The sequence below is a fragment of the Pseudophryne corroboree genome, chromosome 10 (genome assembly GCF_028390025.1).
Source record: "Pseudophryne corroboree isolate aPseCor3 chromosome 10, aPseCor3.hap2, whole genome shotgun sequence".
In the NCBI taxonomy this organism is placed as follows: domain Eukaryota; kingdom Metazoa; phylum Chordata; class Amphibia; order Anura; family Myobatrachidae; genus Pseudophryne; species Pseudophryne corroboree.
In genome coordinates this window covers 361442372-361459223 of record NC_086453.1, presented here as the reverse complement: position 1 = coordinate 361459223, position 16852 = coordinate 361442372, and positions in this window count along the sequence as shown.

Here is a 16852-nt window from a genome sequence, read left to right as displayed (position 1 = left end):
TTGGAGCAATTTCTCCATATTCTTATAAACTCACCCTTCAGGTAATTTTTAATTGGTGGTGGAAAGTGATGTGTTTTGTAAAGAAGAAGGCTGTAGTTGCAGTTGGCTTCCTATATAGGAGAGAAAAGAGATTGCCCTCTTTTCATAAATATTAAGTAAAAGGTCTAGAAAATGAATGGCATAGGTGATTTTCCTTTTGAGCTTCATCATGAAGTCATGGAATTTCTGTTTTGATCCATTCCAAATCAGAAAAATTTCATTGATGTAATAAATCCACATTTATATAAGTGTGGTAAATTCATCATTTGCATCATTGAAGACATAAACATGTTCCTACCACCATATGAACAGATTTGCATAAGTGGGTGCACATGCAATGCCCTGGTTTGGAGGAAAAAAATATTATTTAAAACAAAATAATTCCTGTTTAGTATGAATTCCAGTAGATCCAGAATTAACTTATGGAAGTCCGATGTCTTTTCTCTATCCAGAAAAAAAAATGATGGCTTCCATTGACTGTAGATGAATGCTGATGGTGTAGAGAGATTTGATGTCTATACTGGCTAGCATGTGATCTTTGTTCAGTACGATGTTGTTAATCCTCCTGAGAAAGTCTGCAGTATCCTGGGCATAAAAGGGTAAGATTGTTACATGATTCATGAAATGTTTTCCACAAGGATGCTCAACTGTTTGGAGAGTCCCCGTATGCCAGACACAATTGTCCTATCTGGTGGGCCGGTGCGATATTAATACATCTTTAGCAGGAGGTAAAACGTGGGTATCTTGGGGTGGGCTACATGGAGAAATACATTTTCAGGTTTTGTTATAATGCTGTCTGCTTTGGCCTTAATGATGATCTGATTATAGAGGATGGAGAAATTCTCAGTGGGGTTAAAGTTATTTATCGTTAATACAGTTTGTCCTCTAATTGATGTTAGACTTCTTTGAGATATAGGGGGTAATGCAGAATTGATCGCTAGGCTGTGTTTTTTCAAAGCCTGCGATCAGGTCTGAACTGCGCAAGTGTATGCACCACAATGCTCAGGTATATCAGACGACTGCACAGTGCATCGGGACATACTGTAGTGGCGGGTTGGAGTGAAAAAAGCGATTGCATGGGCAATCGCAAGGTGATTGACAGGAAGAAGGAATTTGTGGGTGGCAACTGACCATTTTCAGGGAGTGGTTGGAAAAATGCAGGCATGTCCATGCGTTTGCAGGGCAGTTGTCTTACGTCAATTCCGGTCCCACACAGGCAGAAATGATTGCAGCGGCTGAGTAAGTTCTGGACTACTCAGACAGTACACAAAATCTTTTTGTACAGCTCTGCTACACATGCAATCACACACTTGCACAGCTAAAATACACTACCCTGTGGGCGGCGACTATACGAACGCAGGAATGCAAAAAAAAACCCTAGCTGTTATGTTCTCTGTACTTGGAATCTAGGAGATAGAGTGGCAGCAGAAGAGTTCCAAGTAGAGATGCGTGAAGCTGCAACAGAACTGGGGTACACAGCAATACCTAACAGAAAACCTTGACTCCGTTGTTCTTCCCTAGTGGTCGACTAACGCCTGTGAGACTATGGTTTCTTGGGCCCATGGCAGCCACGTTTGAATGGGCGGATTAGGTCTGCCTGAACTCTGATGACCCCGGTCTTAGTTGGTGACAAAGCATTAACCTAGACAGAGAGAGAACAAGGGGAAAACTAACTAAGACAGACACAAAAGAGAAAGGGGAAACCACAGAAAATAATAAACTAATTTATGTGCGGCACAGCCACCAAGAAAAACGTAACCAAAGTAACGCTGCCCAAATGCCAAATATGAATCCATCATGGTTCGGCAAGGACAACCATGCAGAAGCCTCCACCAAAATGACTCAACCAAAAACAGATAACGAGAACACGGCTTCAGCCGTAAGATGCGGCAGAGCCGCTACTCACGACACCACGGAAGGTGTGCACAGGAAACAACTGGAACCCCAAGACTTCAGACACCAAACCACTCCACTGGAAGACAAACTTGGAGGACAGCAGGAAACGATCCCTCAGACCGTACTCTGGAAACTGGAAACAGGACACTGAAGTACACAAGCTGGATGCAGGAAGACAGGCTCCACTGGAAGCTGCTGACAGGGATCAGGAACAAGCTTGCAGGAAGCTAAACAAGAACTGAAACATACAGGTACCATAAAAAAACTTCTGTCACCAGCACTGGTCTGCAGGGCTAGCTGGGTAATAAGGAAAGCACATCCCAATCAGGATGGCTGGAAGCCAGGCACAAGGTAATGGCAAAAATACTGGCAGGTGAGGTTACACAGACAAGAGCCAGACTGCAGTACACAGACTCACCACATAATGACCAAATATCTGACAGGTGAGGCTTAACACATAGAAATCAGGCTGCAGTTACACAGACGCACCACCGGCAGCCAACAAGAGTCTTCTAAACAAGTACAAGAGAAATCCTGGCATGCAAACAGAACTATAACATAAAATTCATGAACAGAAAGCAAACAGGAATGAAGCACTACTTGTGTTTCATAACACTAGCGAGCGATCAACCATAGTTCTGTGGGCCATAATACAACATTGCACCCTTTATCTGAAGGTTTTATTACAACATCAGGCAATTATTTGATTTTTATTAATGGATTAATGTTCCACTTATTAAGATTGTGAATCTTCTATGCACAAGATCTCCTAGTCTTATTTATTAGAATATTATTTATGTAAAAATTAAATTAATATACTCACTTCTGAACAGGTGTTTGTTTGGGGGTTACATTGGGAATTTTATTTTGCATTTAAGTCTTGGATCTATGGAGGTTCAGAAAATGTTGGTGTCTGTGAAGCTCCCTTAAATTCCCCCAGGGCGTCAAGTACCTCAGCAGAAGCTAATAATAATTCATGGGTAGAAGAAGATTCTGAACAAGACAACCAATAATCAACTGTTTGTTGGCTAAAAAAGGGGTAGATGTACTGTATTAAGCCTGGACAAGTGAACAAAGAAAAAGTAGTGACAATGATGTAGAAACCACTTCCCAGTCCTGCCTGCTTTACTCCCTTATCTCTCCTATACTGTCTCTCTCATGCCCTCAACAAGCCATTTCCCTATACAATGCTTCCCTTAATTCCGCTCTTATCTCTGTCACACCACAAACCATCATTCACCCTCACAGATCAACATTTGAACCCTGGCACACCATATGCTTCAGATATCTGCAAAAATGATCATGTACTGCTGAGGGACAGTGGAGGAAGTCACATTCTAATGCAGACTTCCTCCATTTCAAACTTGTGCTTTCATCCTTCAGTGCTGCAATTTTCCTTGCTAAACAGTCATAATTCAAAAACCTCATCTCCTCACAGTATTGAAACCCCTGGCACCTCTTTGCCACTCTCATATCCCTATTCTGCCCTCCACCACCTCATCTACCCTCCTCACTCTCTGCTCTTGACTTTGCCACTTAATTCACTTCCAAAATTGACTCCATACGTCAGAACATCACATCCAACTAAGCCATCAAGAACCAGCCAGCTCCTCTCCCTTGCCACTCCTCCCCAATCCCTCTTACCAACTCTGACATCTTTCTCCTATGTACAGTTTCTGGCGAGGAAGTTATGGGCCTTATCCATTCCCCCCCCCCTCTACCTCCCCACTTGACCCTATTCCCTCCTGCCTCATCTGCTTCCTCTCTCTTACTGCCTGTTCCCATCTTGCCCACCTCCTCAATATCTCCCTCTCATCTGGCACTGTCTCCACTGCCTTCAAGCATGCACTCATGCTTCCTATTCTTAAAAAACCTACCATTGATCCACACACTCTCTCCAATTATAGATCCATCTCTCTCCTCCCTTTTGCCTCCAAACTCATTGAATGCAATATCTACAACTGCCATACTGCCTTTCTTTCTTACCACTCACTGCTGGCTTCCATACTCTCCACTCCACTGAAACTGCCCTCAAGAAAGTATGCAATGTCCTCCTTTTTGCTAAATCCAAGGGCCACTACTCTCTGCTTTTTCTCCTTGTACTCTCTACTGCTTTTGACACTGTGGACCCCTGCTCCTTCTGCAAATCCTTCACTTCCTTGGTCTGCATGATACTGTCCTGGCTATGCTCCTTCATCTCTGAACATTTCTTCTCATGACTCCACCTCCCTAAAACTTCCACTAACTGTAAGTATCCCCCAAGGGTCTGTTCTTGGACCACTCCTTTTCTCTCTCTATATAACCTCTTTAGGTGAGCTAATTACCTGTTCTTAATTACCATATCATCCCTATGCTGATGAAACTGAAGTCTACCTTAACTCCCCTGACCTCTATCCTGCTCTACTCACTCGTGTATCCAATTGTCTCTCTGCTATCTCTTCCTGGATTTCCCAGCACTTATTTAAAATTAATATATCTAAGACTAAACTGATCATCTTCCCATCCTCTCACACTATCTCACCTCCCACAATTTCATTATCTATTGATGGCACTACTATCTCCTCTAGCCCCTAAGTATGTTTTCTTGGAGTAATTCTTGACTCCTCCCTCTCCTTCAAACCAAACATTCAGCACATCTCTCAAACCTGTCATTTTCATCTCAAAAACATTTCTAGGATCAGACCCTTTCTCATCCAGGATAACACTAAGACCTTTGTCCAATCACTGGTCATCTCCATACTGGATTACTGTAATCTTCTCCTGTCTGCTTAGAAGCCACATATGCAGCAGAGTTAGGTAAACTGTCATTTTAGACATGTCTGGAACCCCCCAGGTTAATTTTGATGGTGAGCTACTCCACTGCAATGTGTTGCTCGGCCCTCACGCAGCTTCATAGCTGATGTTCACCTCTCAAATCAATGGCACATGGTGCTCTACAGTTTCCATGTCGGTTATTCACAATGTTGCCATTTGTACCATCACAATACACCTCTACCACAGCAGCAGGTGACATTTCACAAACTGCGCTGTTTCAAAAAAACAACCCCCCTTGTGCTGAAAGCCAATAATAATCCCTTTTTGCAACTCAAATAAATCACCCCTTTTACCCAGGACAGCAATGAGTGATATGTGCAGATGGCCAATCACACACCGTATATACCCACCGAGCCAGTGCATAACACATGACATACTTCATGGACTATGCACTGTTGAAGTTAAAGGTAGGAGGTGGTCATAATAATGTGACTTGACCGTGTATATTTATATTACTACTGGTTGATGTGCCTGGTTTCAACTGGGCAAAGGTTTGCTGGTCAAAACATTTATTACCTTTTCACCCCCTTAGGAGTCAGATTTAGTAGGTGACTGCAAATAATTCTGCTTATTTTCACCAGGATCCAGTTATATATATTTTTTAATAAAGTGTTTTTTATTGCTTTTTCAAAAACAGTACAACATAAAACAATACAAAACATTCAAATAAACAGTTGCAAAACCATATTTGTGTTCTTCATATATCTCTACCAAAAATTAGCTATAACATATGGTAAAGAGTCATATCCATATATCAGATGCAAAGGCCGTCTAGTAGCAAAACAATCTGTAAGCATAGGGTATAAAGGTCAGAAATACACCTGCTTGAAAAAGCGCTTACAAGCAGCAGGGGAATGGAAATACAAAAAAAGGGTGTTACCCTCACCCCAATAAAGTTATCCAATTACTAAAAAAATTTGGATCTCCTATCTCCTGCGCTCCCCCAATATATAAATATATAAAAAAAGGAATGAACCTCTACTTATCTTAGAAGGCTGGTAATTTTTTCACACGTCCCACCTTCTTCTCATTAGATTTTATTACGAGTATTATTAGATGGTATTATTCCAATGGTCCAACAATAACCCATGCAAGAGAAAATAAAACACAATCTAGTGAAATACCGTCATACAAATCCCTTCATTGGATAAAAATACAACATAGATTCATAAGTTCGAATCTATAATAAGTGTGATCCTCACATATGTATAAAATACAATTTCTTTAATACTAAAAGTTCCAATCATAAAATATGTTTCAGTCACATTAATACATGACACATGTCCGCTTTTACATCCAATAATTTGTGAGGGTGGCTTCCTTCCAGATTTGGGAATTTTGAAGGATGACGGTGAGGACTTGTGACGGACATACCAGACGAGGAGAGGACGGGGTGCTGACCATTGGAGCTGATTTTCCCTGGGATTGCTGAAACATCTGCACAGCTTTTTTATAAGCACTTCAAAATTCCCAAATCTGGTAGGAAGCCACCCTCACAAATTATTGGATGGAAAAGCGGACATGTGTCATGTATTAATGTGACTGAAACATATTTTATGATTGGAACTTTTAGTATTAAAGAAATTGTATTTTATACATATGTGTGGATCACACTTATTATAGATTCGAACTTATGAATCTATGTTGTATTTTTATCCAATGAAGGGATTTGTATGACGGTATTACACTAGATTGTGTTTTATTGTCTCTTGCATGGGTTATTGTTGGACCATTGGAATAATACCATCTAATAATACTCGTAATAAAATCTAATGAGAAGAAGGTGGGACGTGTGAAAAAATTACCGGCCTTCTAAGATAAGTAGAGGTTCATTCCTTTTTTTATATATTTATATATTGGGGGAGTGCAGGAGATAGGAGATCCAAATTTTTTTAGTAATAGGGTATAAAGGGTTTTAAACTATAACAGCCAGCAACGGTACAATAAAAAATATCATATCCTCAGTAAGTAAAAGAGATACAGCAGTACCATACATAAGATAACTATATAAAAAAATAGAGGAGAAAGGGAGAATCAAGTTAAATTACGTGCTGAGATGCGTGGGAGGTAGGCTGTACCATGCCGGGGACAACTGAGTGCCATACATAACTCATTCACACAATATTTAAGACGGAGGATCAAGAAAGTGCAGAGATTTCCTCCAAGACCCCCATATCTTATCAAATTTATGTGGACAGTTACGTTTAGTGTACATAAAGCGCTCATGAGAGATAGTAGTATTCACCAAGGCAACCCACTCAGCAGAGGTCAGAGGGGCATGAGCCATCAAGTTGCGGGCTATACACACTCTGGAAAATGTTAAAGCAGTGTTAACATAAAAACGAGAATGGAGCGGGAGGGATTCCTTTAAATCAAGGCCAAATATACAAATGCGCGGAGTCATCAAAGGAATCCGTATACCCGTGTGACTCACAGAGGCCGTGAACTCTTCCCAGAAGGCATACACCTGCGAGCACTGCCAGAGCAAGTGCCAAAACCCAGAAGCTGAACCAGAACATTTCGGACAGTTATCAGAAGCAGAGCCTCCAAATTTAAACAAGCCAAAGGGAGTCCAGTAGACACTATGCAGGATGTACAGCTGTATCTGCTGGAATCTAACACTCGCTGAGGCCACACGTGGGGAGGAAAGGATATGGTCCCAATCTTCATCATCAATTGCACCCAAATATAGTACCCATTTAGCTCGGAGGGCGCTCAACCCATCCGAACCAGAGAAGGAGAGGAGGGAGGAGTAGAGAACTGAGACCCTTCCACGAGAAGGCAATGTACGGATATGATCAGGGGATTCAGAGAGTCATGGAGCAGAGCCCCACCACTGCACCGTCAACACATCCCGGAGTTGTAAATACTGAAAAAAATAATGTCTAGGGATGGCATATGTAGTAGATAAAAAATCAAAACTATGGAGCACTCCATTCAGATAAAGGTGCCCCAAGGTAGATACCCCGAAAGAGGTCCAGCCATAGCTGCCCTCCAAACCATAAAGTTCAGAAAAAGATATATTGTTCCAGAGTGGAGAACAGGGGTCCATTGTGGAATCTCCTATTAACTTCTCAGCTGCCAGCCAGACTCAACGAGACTGTTGTAATAACGGGGGAAGAGAGGACAATGAAACATGTGCTAGTAGAAACTGGAGCGGAGAAAACAATAGGCCAGCTTTATCCAAAAGAGGCACAGGGAGGTTTCCATAGTCCCCAATGGTAACCGACTCATAGAGTTGCACCAGCTGGGCAGCTAAATAATATAGACGCATATCCAGCAATGATAGACCACCTTCTGCTCTAGGTCTGCTAAGTGTTTTATATGCAATACAGGCCCGTTTAATACCCTAAATAAAGGAAGCAATATGTCGGGAGATCAACAAAAATTGTGAGACAGGGATATAAACTGGTTCATTCTGCAGTATATAAAGAAATTTGGGTTGGATGATCATTTTAACAATATTCACACGGTCCGTAACAGTTAAAGGGAGTTTCTGCCAAATTTGCATCTTTGTATGTAAATGATCAATCTGGGGGGACAAATGCATGGCTATAAAATCTTTAGGAGAATGAGAAATTTGAATGCTGAGATATTTAAACTGGCCAGTAATATATATTTATCAGTAACCAGGATTTCAGTGTTATCTCATAGTAACATAGTAATGTAGTAACATATATAATGAGGTTGAAAAGAGGCACATCCTCATAGAAGCTAATTAAGATAGTTTGACATTATCTGTCCCTCACAAACCCATGCTGACTCTTGCTAATAAACTTAGTATTCTGCAGATAATCCTCTATCCTATTCCTCAAAATTACTTCCAATATTTTACCCACTATAGAGGTTATACTAACTGGTCTATAGTCCCCAGGATGATTTTTTGATCCCTTTTAAATAATGGCACTATCTCAGCTATACCCCAATCCCTCAGTACCATACCTGATCTAATTGAACTACAGAAAATCAAGTATTAGGGTTTTGCTAGCTGTGCCCTAAGCTCCATAATAACCCTGGGCCTGGTGATTTATTAATCTTTCTGTTGCTCAGCCTCTTCAAGACTACTTCCTCACTTAAACAAGCATCTAGCCAAGAGTCATTATCTTTACTGTCATTGGGGGTAATTCCAAGTTGATCGCAGTAGGAAATTTTTTAGCAGTTGGGCAAAACCATGTGCACTGCAGGGGGGGGGCATATATAACATGTGCAGAGAGAGTTAGATTTGGGTGGGTTATTTTGTTTCTGTGTAAATACTGGCTGCTTTATTTTTTACACTGCAAATTAGATTGCAGATTGAACACACCACACCCAAATCTAACTCTCTCCGCACATGTTAAATCTAGAGATGAGCGCCTGAAATTTTTCGGGTTTTGTGTTTTGGTTTTGGGTTCGGTTCCGCGGCCGTGTTTTGGGTTCGAACGCGTTTTGGCAAAACCTCACCGAATTTTTTTTGTCGGATTCGGGTGTGTTTTGGATTCGGGTGTTTTTTTCAAAAAACACTAAAAAACAGCTTAAATCATAGAATTTGGGGGTCATTTTGATCCCAAAGTATTATTAACCTCAAAAACCATAATTTACACTCATTTTCAGTCTATTCTGAATACCTCACACCTCACAATATTATTTTTAGTCCTAAAATTTGCACCGAGGTCACTGTGTGAGTAAGATAAGCGACCCTAGTGGCCGACACAAACACCGGGCACATCTAGGAGTGGCACTGCAGTGTCACGCAGGATGTCCCTTCCAAAAAACCCTCCCCAAACAGCACATGACGCAAAGAAAAAAAGAGGCGCAATGAGGTAGCTGTGTGAGTAAGATTAGCGACCCTAGTGGCCGACACAAACACCGGGCCCATCTAGGAGTGGCACTGCAGTGTCACGCAGGATGTCCCTTCCAAAAAACCCTCCCCAAACAGCACATGACGCAAAGAAAAAAAGAGGCGCAATGAGGTAGCTGTGTGAGTAAGATTAGCGACCCTAGTGGCCGACACAAACACCGGGCCCATCTAGGAGTGGCACTGCAGTGTCACGCAGGATGTCCCTTCCAAAAAACCCTCCCCAAACAGCACATGACGCAAAGAAAAAAAGAGGCGCAATGAGGTAGCTGTGTGAGTAAGATTAGCGACCCTAGTGGCCGACACAAACACCGGGCCCATCTAGGAGTGGCACTGCAGTGTCACGCAGGATGTCCCTTCCAAAAAACCCTCCCCAAACAGCACATGACGCAAAGAAAAAAAGAGGCGCAATGAGGTAGCTGACTGTGTGAGTAAGATTAGCGACCCTAGTGGCCGACACAAACACCGGGCCCATCTAGGAGTGGCACTGCAGTGTCACGCAGGATGTCCCTTCCAAAAAAACCTCCCCAAACAGCACATGACGCAAAGAAAAAAAGAGGCGCAATGAGGTAGCTGTGTGAGTAAGATTAGCGACCCTAGTGGCCGACACAAACACCGGGCCCATCTAGGAGTGGCACTGCAGTGTTACGCAGGATGTCCCTTCCAAAAAACCCTCCCCAAACAGCACATGACGCAAAGAAAAAAAGAGGCGCAATGAGGTAGCTGACTGTGTGAGTAAGATTAGCGACCCTAGTGGCCGACACAAACACCGGGCCCATCTAGGAGTGGCACTGCAGTGTCACGCAGGATGTCCCTTCCAAAAAACCCTCCCCAAACAGCACATGACGCAAAGAAAAAAAGAGGCGCAATGAGGTAGCTGTGTGAGTAAGATTAGCGACCCTAGTGGCCGACACAAACACCGGGCCCATCTAGGAGTGGCACTGCAGTGTCACGCAGGATGTCCCTTCCAAAAAACCCTCCCCAAACAGCACATGACGCAAAGAAAAAAAGAGGCGCAATGAGGTAGCTGACTGTGTGAGTAAGATTAGCGACCCTAGTGGCCGACACAAACACCGGGCCCATCTAGGAGTGCCACTGCAGTGTCACGCAGGATGTCCCTTCCAAAAAACCCTCCCCAATCAGCACATGATGCAAAGAAAAAGAAAAGAAAAAAGAGGTGCAAGATGGAATTGTCCTTGGGCCCTCCCACCCACCCTTATGTTGTATAAACAAAACAGGACATGCACACTTTAACCAACCCATCATTTCAGTGACAGGGTCTGCCACACGACTGTGACTGATATGACGGGTTGGTTTGGACCCCCCCCAAAAAAGAAGCAATTAATCTCTCCTTGCACAAACTGGCTCTACAGAGGCAAGATGTCCACCTCATCTTCACCCTCCGATATATCACCGTGTACATCCCCCTCCTCACAGATTATCAATTCGTCCCCACTGGAATCCACCATCTCAGCTCCCTGTGTACTTTGTGGAGGCAATTGCTGCTGGTCAATGTCTCCGCGGAGGAATTGATTATAATTCATTTTAATGAACATCATCTTCTCCACATTTTCTGGATGTAACCTCGTACGCCGATTGCTGACAAGGTGAGCGGCGGCACTAAACACTCTTTCGGAGTACACACTTGTGGGAGGGCAACTTAGGTAGAATAAAGCCAGTTTGTGCAAGGGCCTCCAAATTGCCTCTTTTTCCTGCCAGTATAAGTACGGACTGTGTGACGTGCCTACTTGGATGCGGTCACTCATATAATCCTCCACCATTCTATCAATGTTGAGAGAATCATATGCAGTGACAGTAGACGACATGTCCGTAATCGTTGTCAGGTCCTTCAGTCCGGACCAGATGTCAGCATCAGCAGTCGCTCCAGACTGCCCTGCATCACCGCCAGCGGGTGGGCTCCGAATTCTGAGCCTTTTCCTCGCACCCCCAGTTGCGGGAGAATGTGAAGGAGGAGATGTTGACAGGTCGCGTTCCGCTTGACTTGACAATTTTGTCACCAGCAGGTCTTTCAACCCCAGCAGACCTGTGTCTGCCGGAAAGAGAGATCCAAGGTAGGCTTTAAATCTAGGATCGAGCACGGTGGCCAAAATGTAGTGCTCTGATTTCAACAGATTGACCACCCGTGAATCCTTGTTAAGCGAATTAAGGGCTGCATCCACAAGTCCCACATGCCTAGCGGAATCGTTCCCTTTTAGCTCCTTCTTCAATGCCTCCAGCTTCTTCTGCAAAAGCCTGATGAGGGGAATGACCTGACTCAGGCTGGCAGTGTCTGAACTGACTTCACGTGTGGCAAGTTCAAAGGGCATCAGAACCTTGCACAACGTTGAAATCATTCTCCACTGCACTTGAGACAGGAGCATTCCACCTACTATATCGTGCTCAATTGTATAGGCTTGAATGGCCTTTTGCTGCTCCTCCAACCTCTGAAGCATATAGAGGGTTGAATTCCACCTCGTTACCACTTCTTGCTTCAGATGATGGCAGGGCAGGTTCAGTAGTTTTTGGTGGTGCTCCAGTCTTCTGTACGTGGTGCCTGTACGCCGAAAGTGTCCCGCAATTCTTCTGGCCACCGACAGCATCTCTTGCACGCCCCTATCATTTTTTAAAAAATTCTGCACCACCAAATTCAAGGTATGTGCAAAACATGGGACGTGCTGGAATTTGCCCATATTTAATGCACACACAATATTGCTGGCGTTGTCCGATGCCACAAATCCACAGGAGAGTCCAATTGGGGTAAGCCATTCCGCGATGATCTTCCTCAGTTGCCGTAAGAGGTTTTCAGCTGTGTGCGTATTCTGGAAAGCGGTGATACAAAGCGTAGCCTGCCTAGGAAAGAGTTGGCGTTTGCGAGATGCTGCTACTGGTGCCGCCGCTGCTGTTCTTGCGGCGGGAGTCCATACATCTACCCAGTGGGCTGTCACAGTCATATAGTCCTGACCCTGCCCTGCTCCACTTGTCCACATGTCCGTGGTTAAGTGGACATTGGGTACAACTGCATTTTTTAGGACACTGGTGAGTCTTTTTCTGACGTCCGTGTACATTCTCGGTATCGCCTGCCTAGAGAAGTGGAACCTAGATGGTATTTGGTAACGGGGGCACACTGCCTCAATAAATTGTCTAGTTCCCTGTGAACTAACGGCGGATACCGGACGCACGTCTAACACCAACATAGTTGTCAAGGCCTCAGTTATCCGCTTTGCAGTAGGATGACTGCTGTGATATTTCATCTTCCTCGCAAAGGACTGTTGAACAGTCAATTGCTTACTGGAAGTAGTACAAGTGGGCTTACGACTTCCCCTCTGGGATGACCATCGACTCCCAGCGGCAACAACAGCAGCGCCAGCAGCAGTAGGCGTTACACGCAAGGATGCATCGGAGGAATCCCAGGCAGGAGAGGACTCGTCAGAATTGCCAGTGACATGGCCTGCAGGACTATTGGCATTCCTGGGGAAGGAGGAAATTGACACTGAGGGAGTTGGTGGGGTGGTTTGCGTGAGCTTGGTTACAAGAGGAAGGGATTTACTGGTCAGTGGACTGCTTCCGCTGTCACCCAAAGTTTTTGAACTTGTCACTGACTTATTATGAATGCGCTGCAGGTGACGTATAAGGGAGGATGTTCCGAGGTGGTTAACGTCCTTACCCCTACTTATTACAGCTTGACAAAGGGAACACACGGCTTGACACCTGTTGTCCGCATTTCTGGTGAAATACCTCCACACCGAAGAGCTGATTTTTTTGGTATTTTCACTTGGCATGTCAACGGCCATATTCCTCCCACGGACAACAGGTGTCTCCCCGGGTGCCTGACTTAAACAAACCACCTCACCATCAGAATCCTCCTGGTCAATTTCCTCCCCAGCGCCAGCAACACCCATATCCTCCTCATCCTGGTGTACTTCAACACTGACATCTTCAATCTGACTATCAGGAACTGGACTGCGGGTGCTCCTTCCAGCACTTGCAGGGGGCGTGCAAATGGTGGAAGGCGCATGCTCTTCACGTCCAGTGTTGGGAAGGTCAGGCATCGCAACCGACACAATTGGACTCTCCTTGTGGATTTGGGATTTCAAAGAACGCACAGTTCTTTGCGGTGCTTTTGCCAGCTTGAGTCTTTTCAGTTTTCTAGCGAGAGGCTGAGTGCTTCCATCCTCATGTGAAGCTGAACCACTAGCCATGAACATAGGCCAGGGCCTCAGCCGTTCCTTGCCACTCCGTGTGGTAAATGGCATATTGGCAAGTTTACGCTTCTCCTCCGACAATTTTATTTTAGGTTTTGGAGTCCTTTTTTTACTGATATTTGGTGTTTTGGTTTTGACATGCTCTGTACTATGCCATTGGGTATCGGCCTTGGCAGACGACGTTGCTGGCATTTCATCGTCTCGGCCATGACTAGTGGCAGCAGCTTCAGCACGAGGTGGAAGTGGATCTTGATCTTTCCCTAATTTTGGAACCTCAACATTTTTGTTCTCCATATTTTAATAGGCACAACTAAAAGGCACCTCAGGTAAACAATGGAGATGGATGGATTGGATACTAGTATACAATTATGGACGGGCTGCCGAGTGCCGACACAGAGGTAGCCACAGCCGTGAACTACCGCACTGTACTGTGTCTGCTGCTAATATATAGACTGGTTGATAAAGAGATAGTATACTCGTAACTAGTATGTATGTATAAAGAAAGAAAAAAAAACCACGGTTAGGTGGTATATACAATTATGGACGGGCTGCCGAGTGCCGACACAGAGGTAGCCACAGCCGTGAACTACCGCACTGTACTGTGTCTGCTGCTAATATAGACTGGTTGATAAAGAGATAGTATACTCGTAACTAGTATGTATGTATAAAGAAAGAAAAAAAAACCACGGTTAGGTGGTATATACAATTATGGACGGGCTGCCGAGTGCCGACACAGAGGTAGCCACAGCCATGAACTACCGCACTGTACTGTGTCTGCTGCTAATATATAGACTGGTTGATAAAGAGATAGTATACTCGTAACTAGTATGTATGTATAAAGAAAGAAAAAAAAACCACGGTTAGGTGGTATATACAATTATGGACGGGCTGCCGAGTGCCGACACAGAGGTAGCCACAGCCGTGAACTACCGCACTGTACTGTGTCTGCTGCTAATATATAGACTGGTTGATAAAGAGATAGTATACTCGTAACTAGTATGTATGTATAAAGAAAGAAAAAAAAAACCACGGTTAGGTGGTATATACAATTATGGACGGGCTGCCGAGTGCCGACACAGAGGTAGCCACAGCCGTGAACTACCGCACTGTACTGTGTCTGCTACTAATATATAGACTGGTTGATAAAGAGATAGTATACTCGTAACTAGTATGTATGTATAAAGAAAGAAAAAAAAACCACGGTTAGGTGGTATATACAATTATGGACGGGCTGCCGAGTGCCGACACAGAGGTAGCCACAGCCGTGAACTACCGCACTGTACTGTGTCTGCTGCTAATATATAGACTGGTTGATAAAGAGATAGTATACTCGTAACTAGTATGTATGTATAAAGAAAGAAAAAAAAACCACGGTTAGGTGGTATATACAATTATGGACGGGCTGCCGAGTGCCGACACAGAGGTAGCCACAGCCGTGAACTACCGCACTGTACTGTGTCTGCTGCTAATATATAGACTGGTTGATAAAGAGATAGTATACTCGTAACTAGTATGTATGTATAAAGAAAGAAAAAAAAACCACGGTTAGGTGGTATATACAATTATGGACGGGCTGCCGAGTGCCGACACAGAGGTAGCCACAGCCGTGAACTACCGCACTGTACTGTGTCTGCTGCTAATATATAGACTGGTTGATAAAGAGATAGTATACTCGTAACTAGTATGTATGTATAAAGAAAGAAAAAAAAACCACGGTTAGGTGGTATATACAATTATGGACGGGCTGCCGAGTGCCGACACAGAGGTAGCCACAGCCGTGAACTACCGCACTGTACTGTGTCTGCTGCTAATATATAGACTGGTTGATAAAGAGATAGTAGACTCGTAACTAGTATGTATGTATAAAGAAAGAAAAAAAAACCACGGTTAGGTGGTATATACAATTATGGACGGGCTGCCGAGTGCCGACACAGAGGTAGCCACAGCCGTGAATTACCGCACTGTACTGTGTCTGCTGCTAATATATAGACTGGTTGATAAAGAGATAGTATACTCGTAACTAGTATGTATGTATAAAGAAAGAAAAAAAAAACCACGGTTAGGTGGTATATACAATTATGGACGGGCTGCCGAGTGCCGACACAGAGGTAGCCACAGCCGTGAACTACCGCACTGTACTGTGTCTGCTACTAATATATAGACTGGTTGATAAAGAGATAGTATACTCGTAACTAGTATGTATGTATAAAGAAAGAAAAAAAAACCACGGTTAGGTGGTATATACAATTATGGACGGGCTGCCGAGTGCCGACACAGAGGTAGCCACAGCCGTGAACTACCGCACTGTACTGTGTCTGCTGCTAATATATAGACTGGTTGATAAAGAGATAGTATACTCGTAACTAGTATGTATGTATAAAGAAAGAAAAAAAAACCACGGTTAGGTGGTATATACAATTATGGACGGGCTGCCGAGTGCCGACACAGAGGTAGCCACAGCCGTGAACTACCGCACTGTACTGTGTCTGCTGCTAATATATAGACTGGTTGATAAAGAGATAGTATACTCGTAACTAGTATGTATGTATAAAGAAAGAAAAAAAAACCACGGTTAGGTGGTATATACAATTATGGACGGGCTGCCGAGTGCCGACACAGAGGTAGCCACAGCCGTGAACTACCGCACTGTACTGTGTCTGCTGCTAATATATAGACTGGTTGATAAAGAGATAGTATACTCGTAACTAGTATGCATGTATAAAGAAAGAAAAAAAAACCACGGTTAGGTGGTATATACAATTATGGACGGGCTGCCGAGTGCCGACACAGAGGTATCCACAGCCGTGAACTACCGCACTGTACTGTGTCTGCTGCTAATATATAGACTGGTTGATAAAGAGATAGTAGACTCGTAACTAGTATGTATGTATAAAGAAAGAAAAAAAAACCACGGTTAGGTGGTATATACAATTATGGACGGGCTGCCGAGTGCCGACACAGAGGTAGCCACAGCCGTGAATTACCGCACTGTACTGTGTCTGCTGCTAATATATAGACTGGTTGATAAAGAGATAGTATACTCGTAACTAGTATGTATGTATAAAGA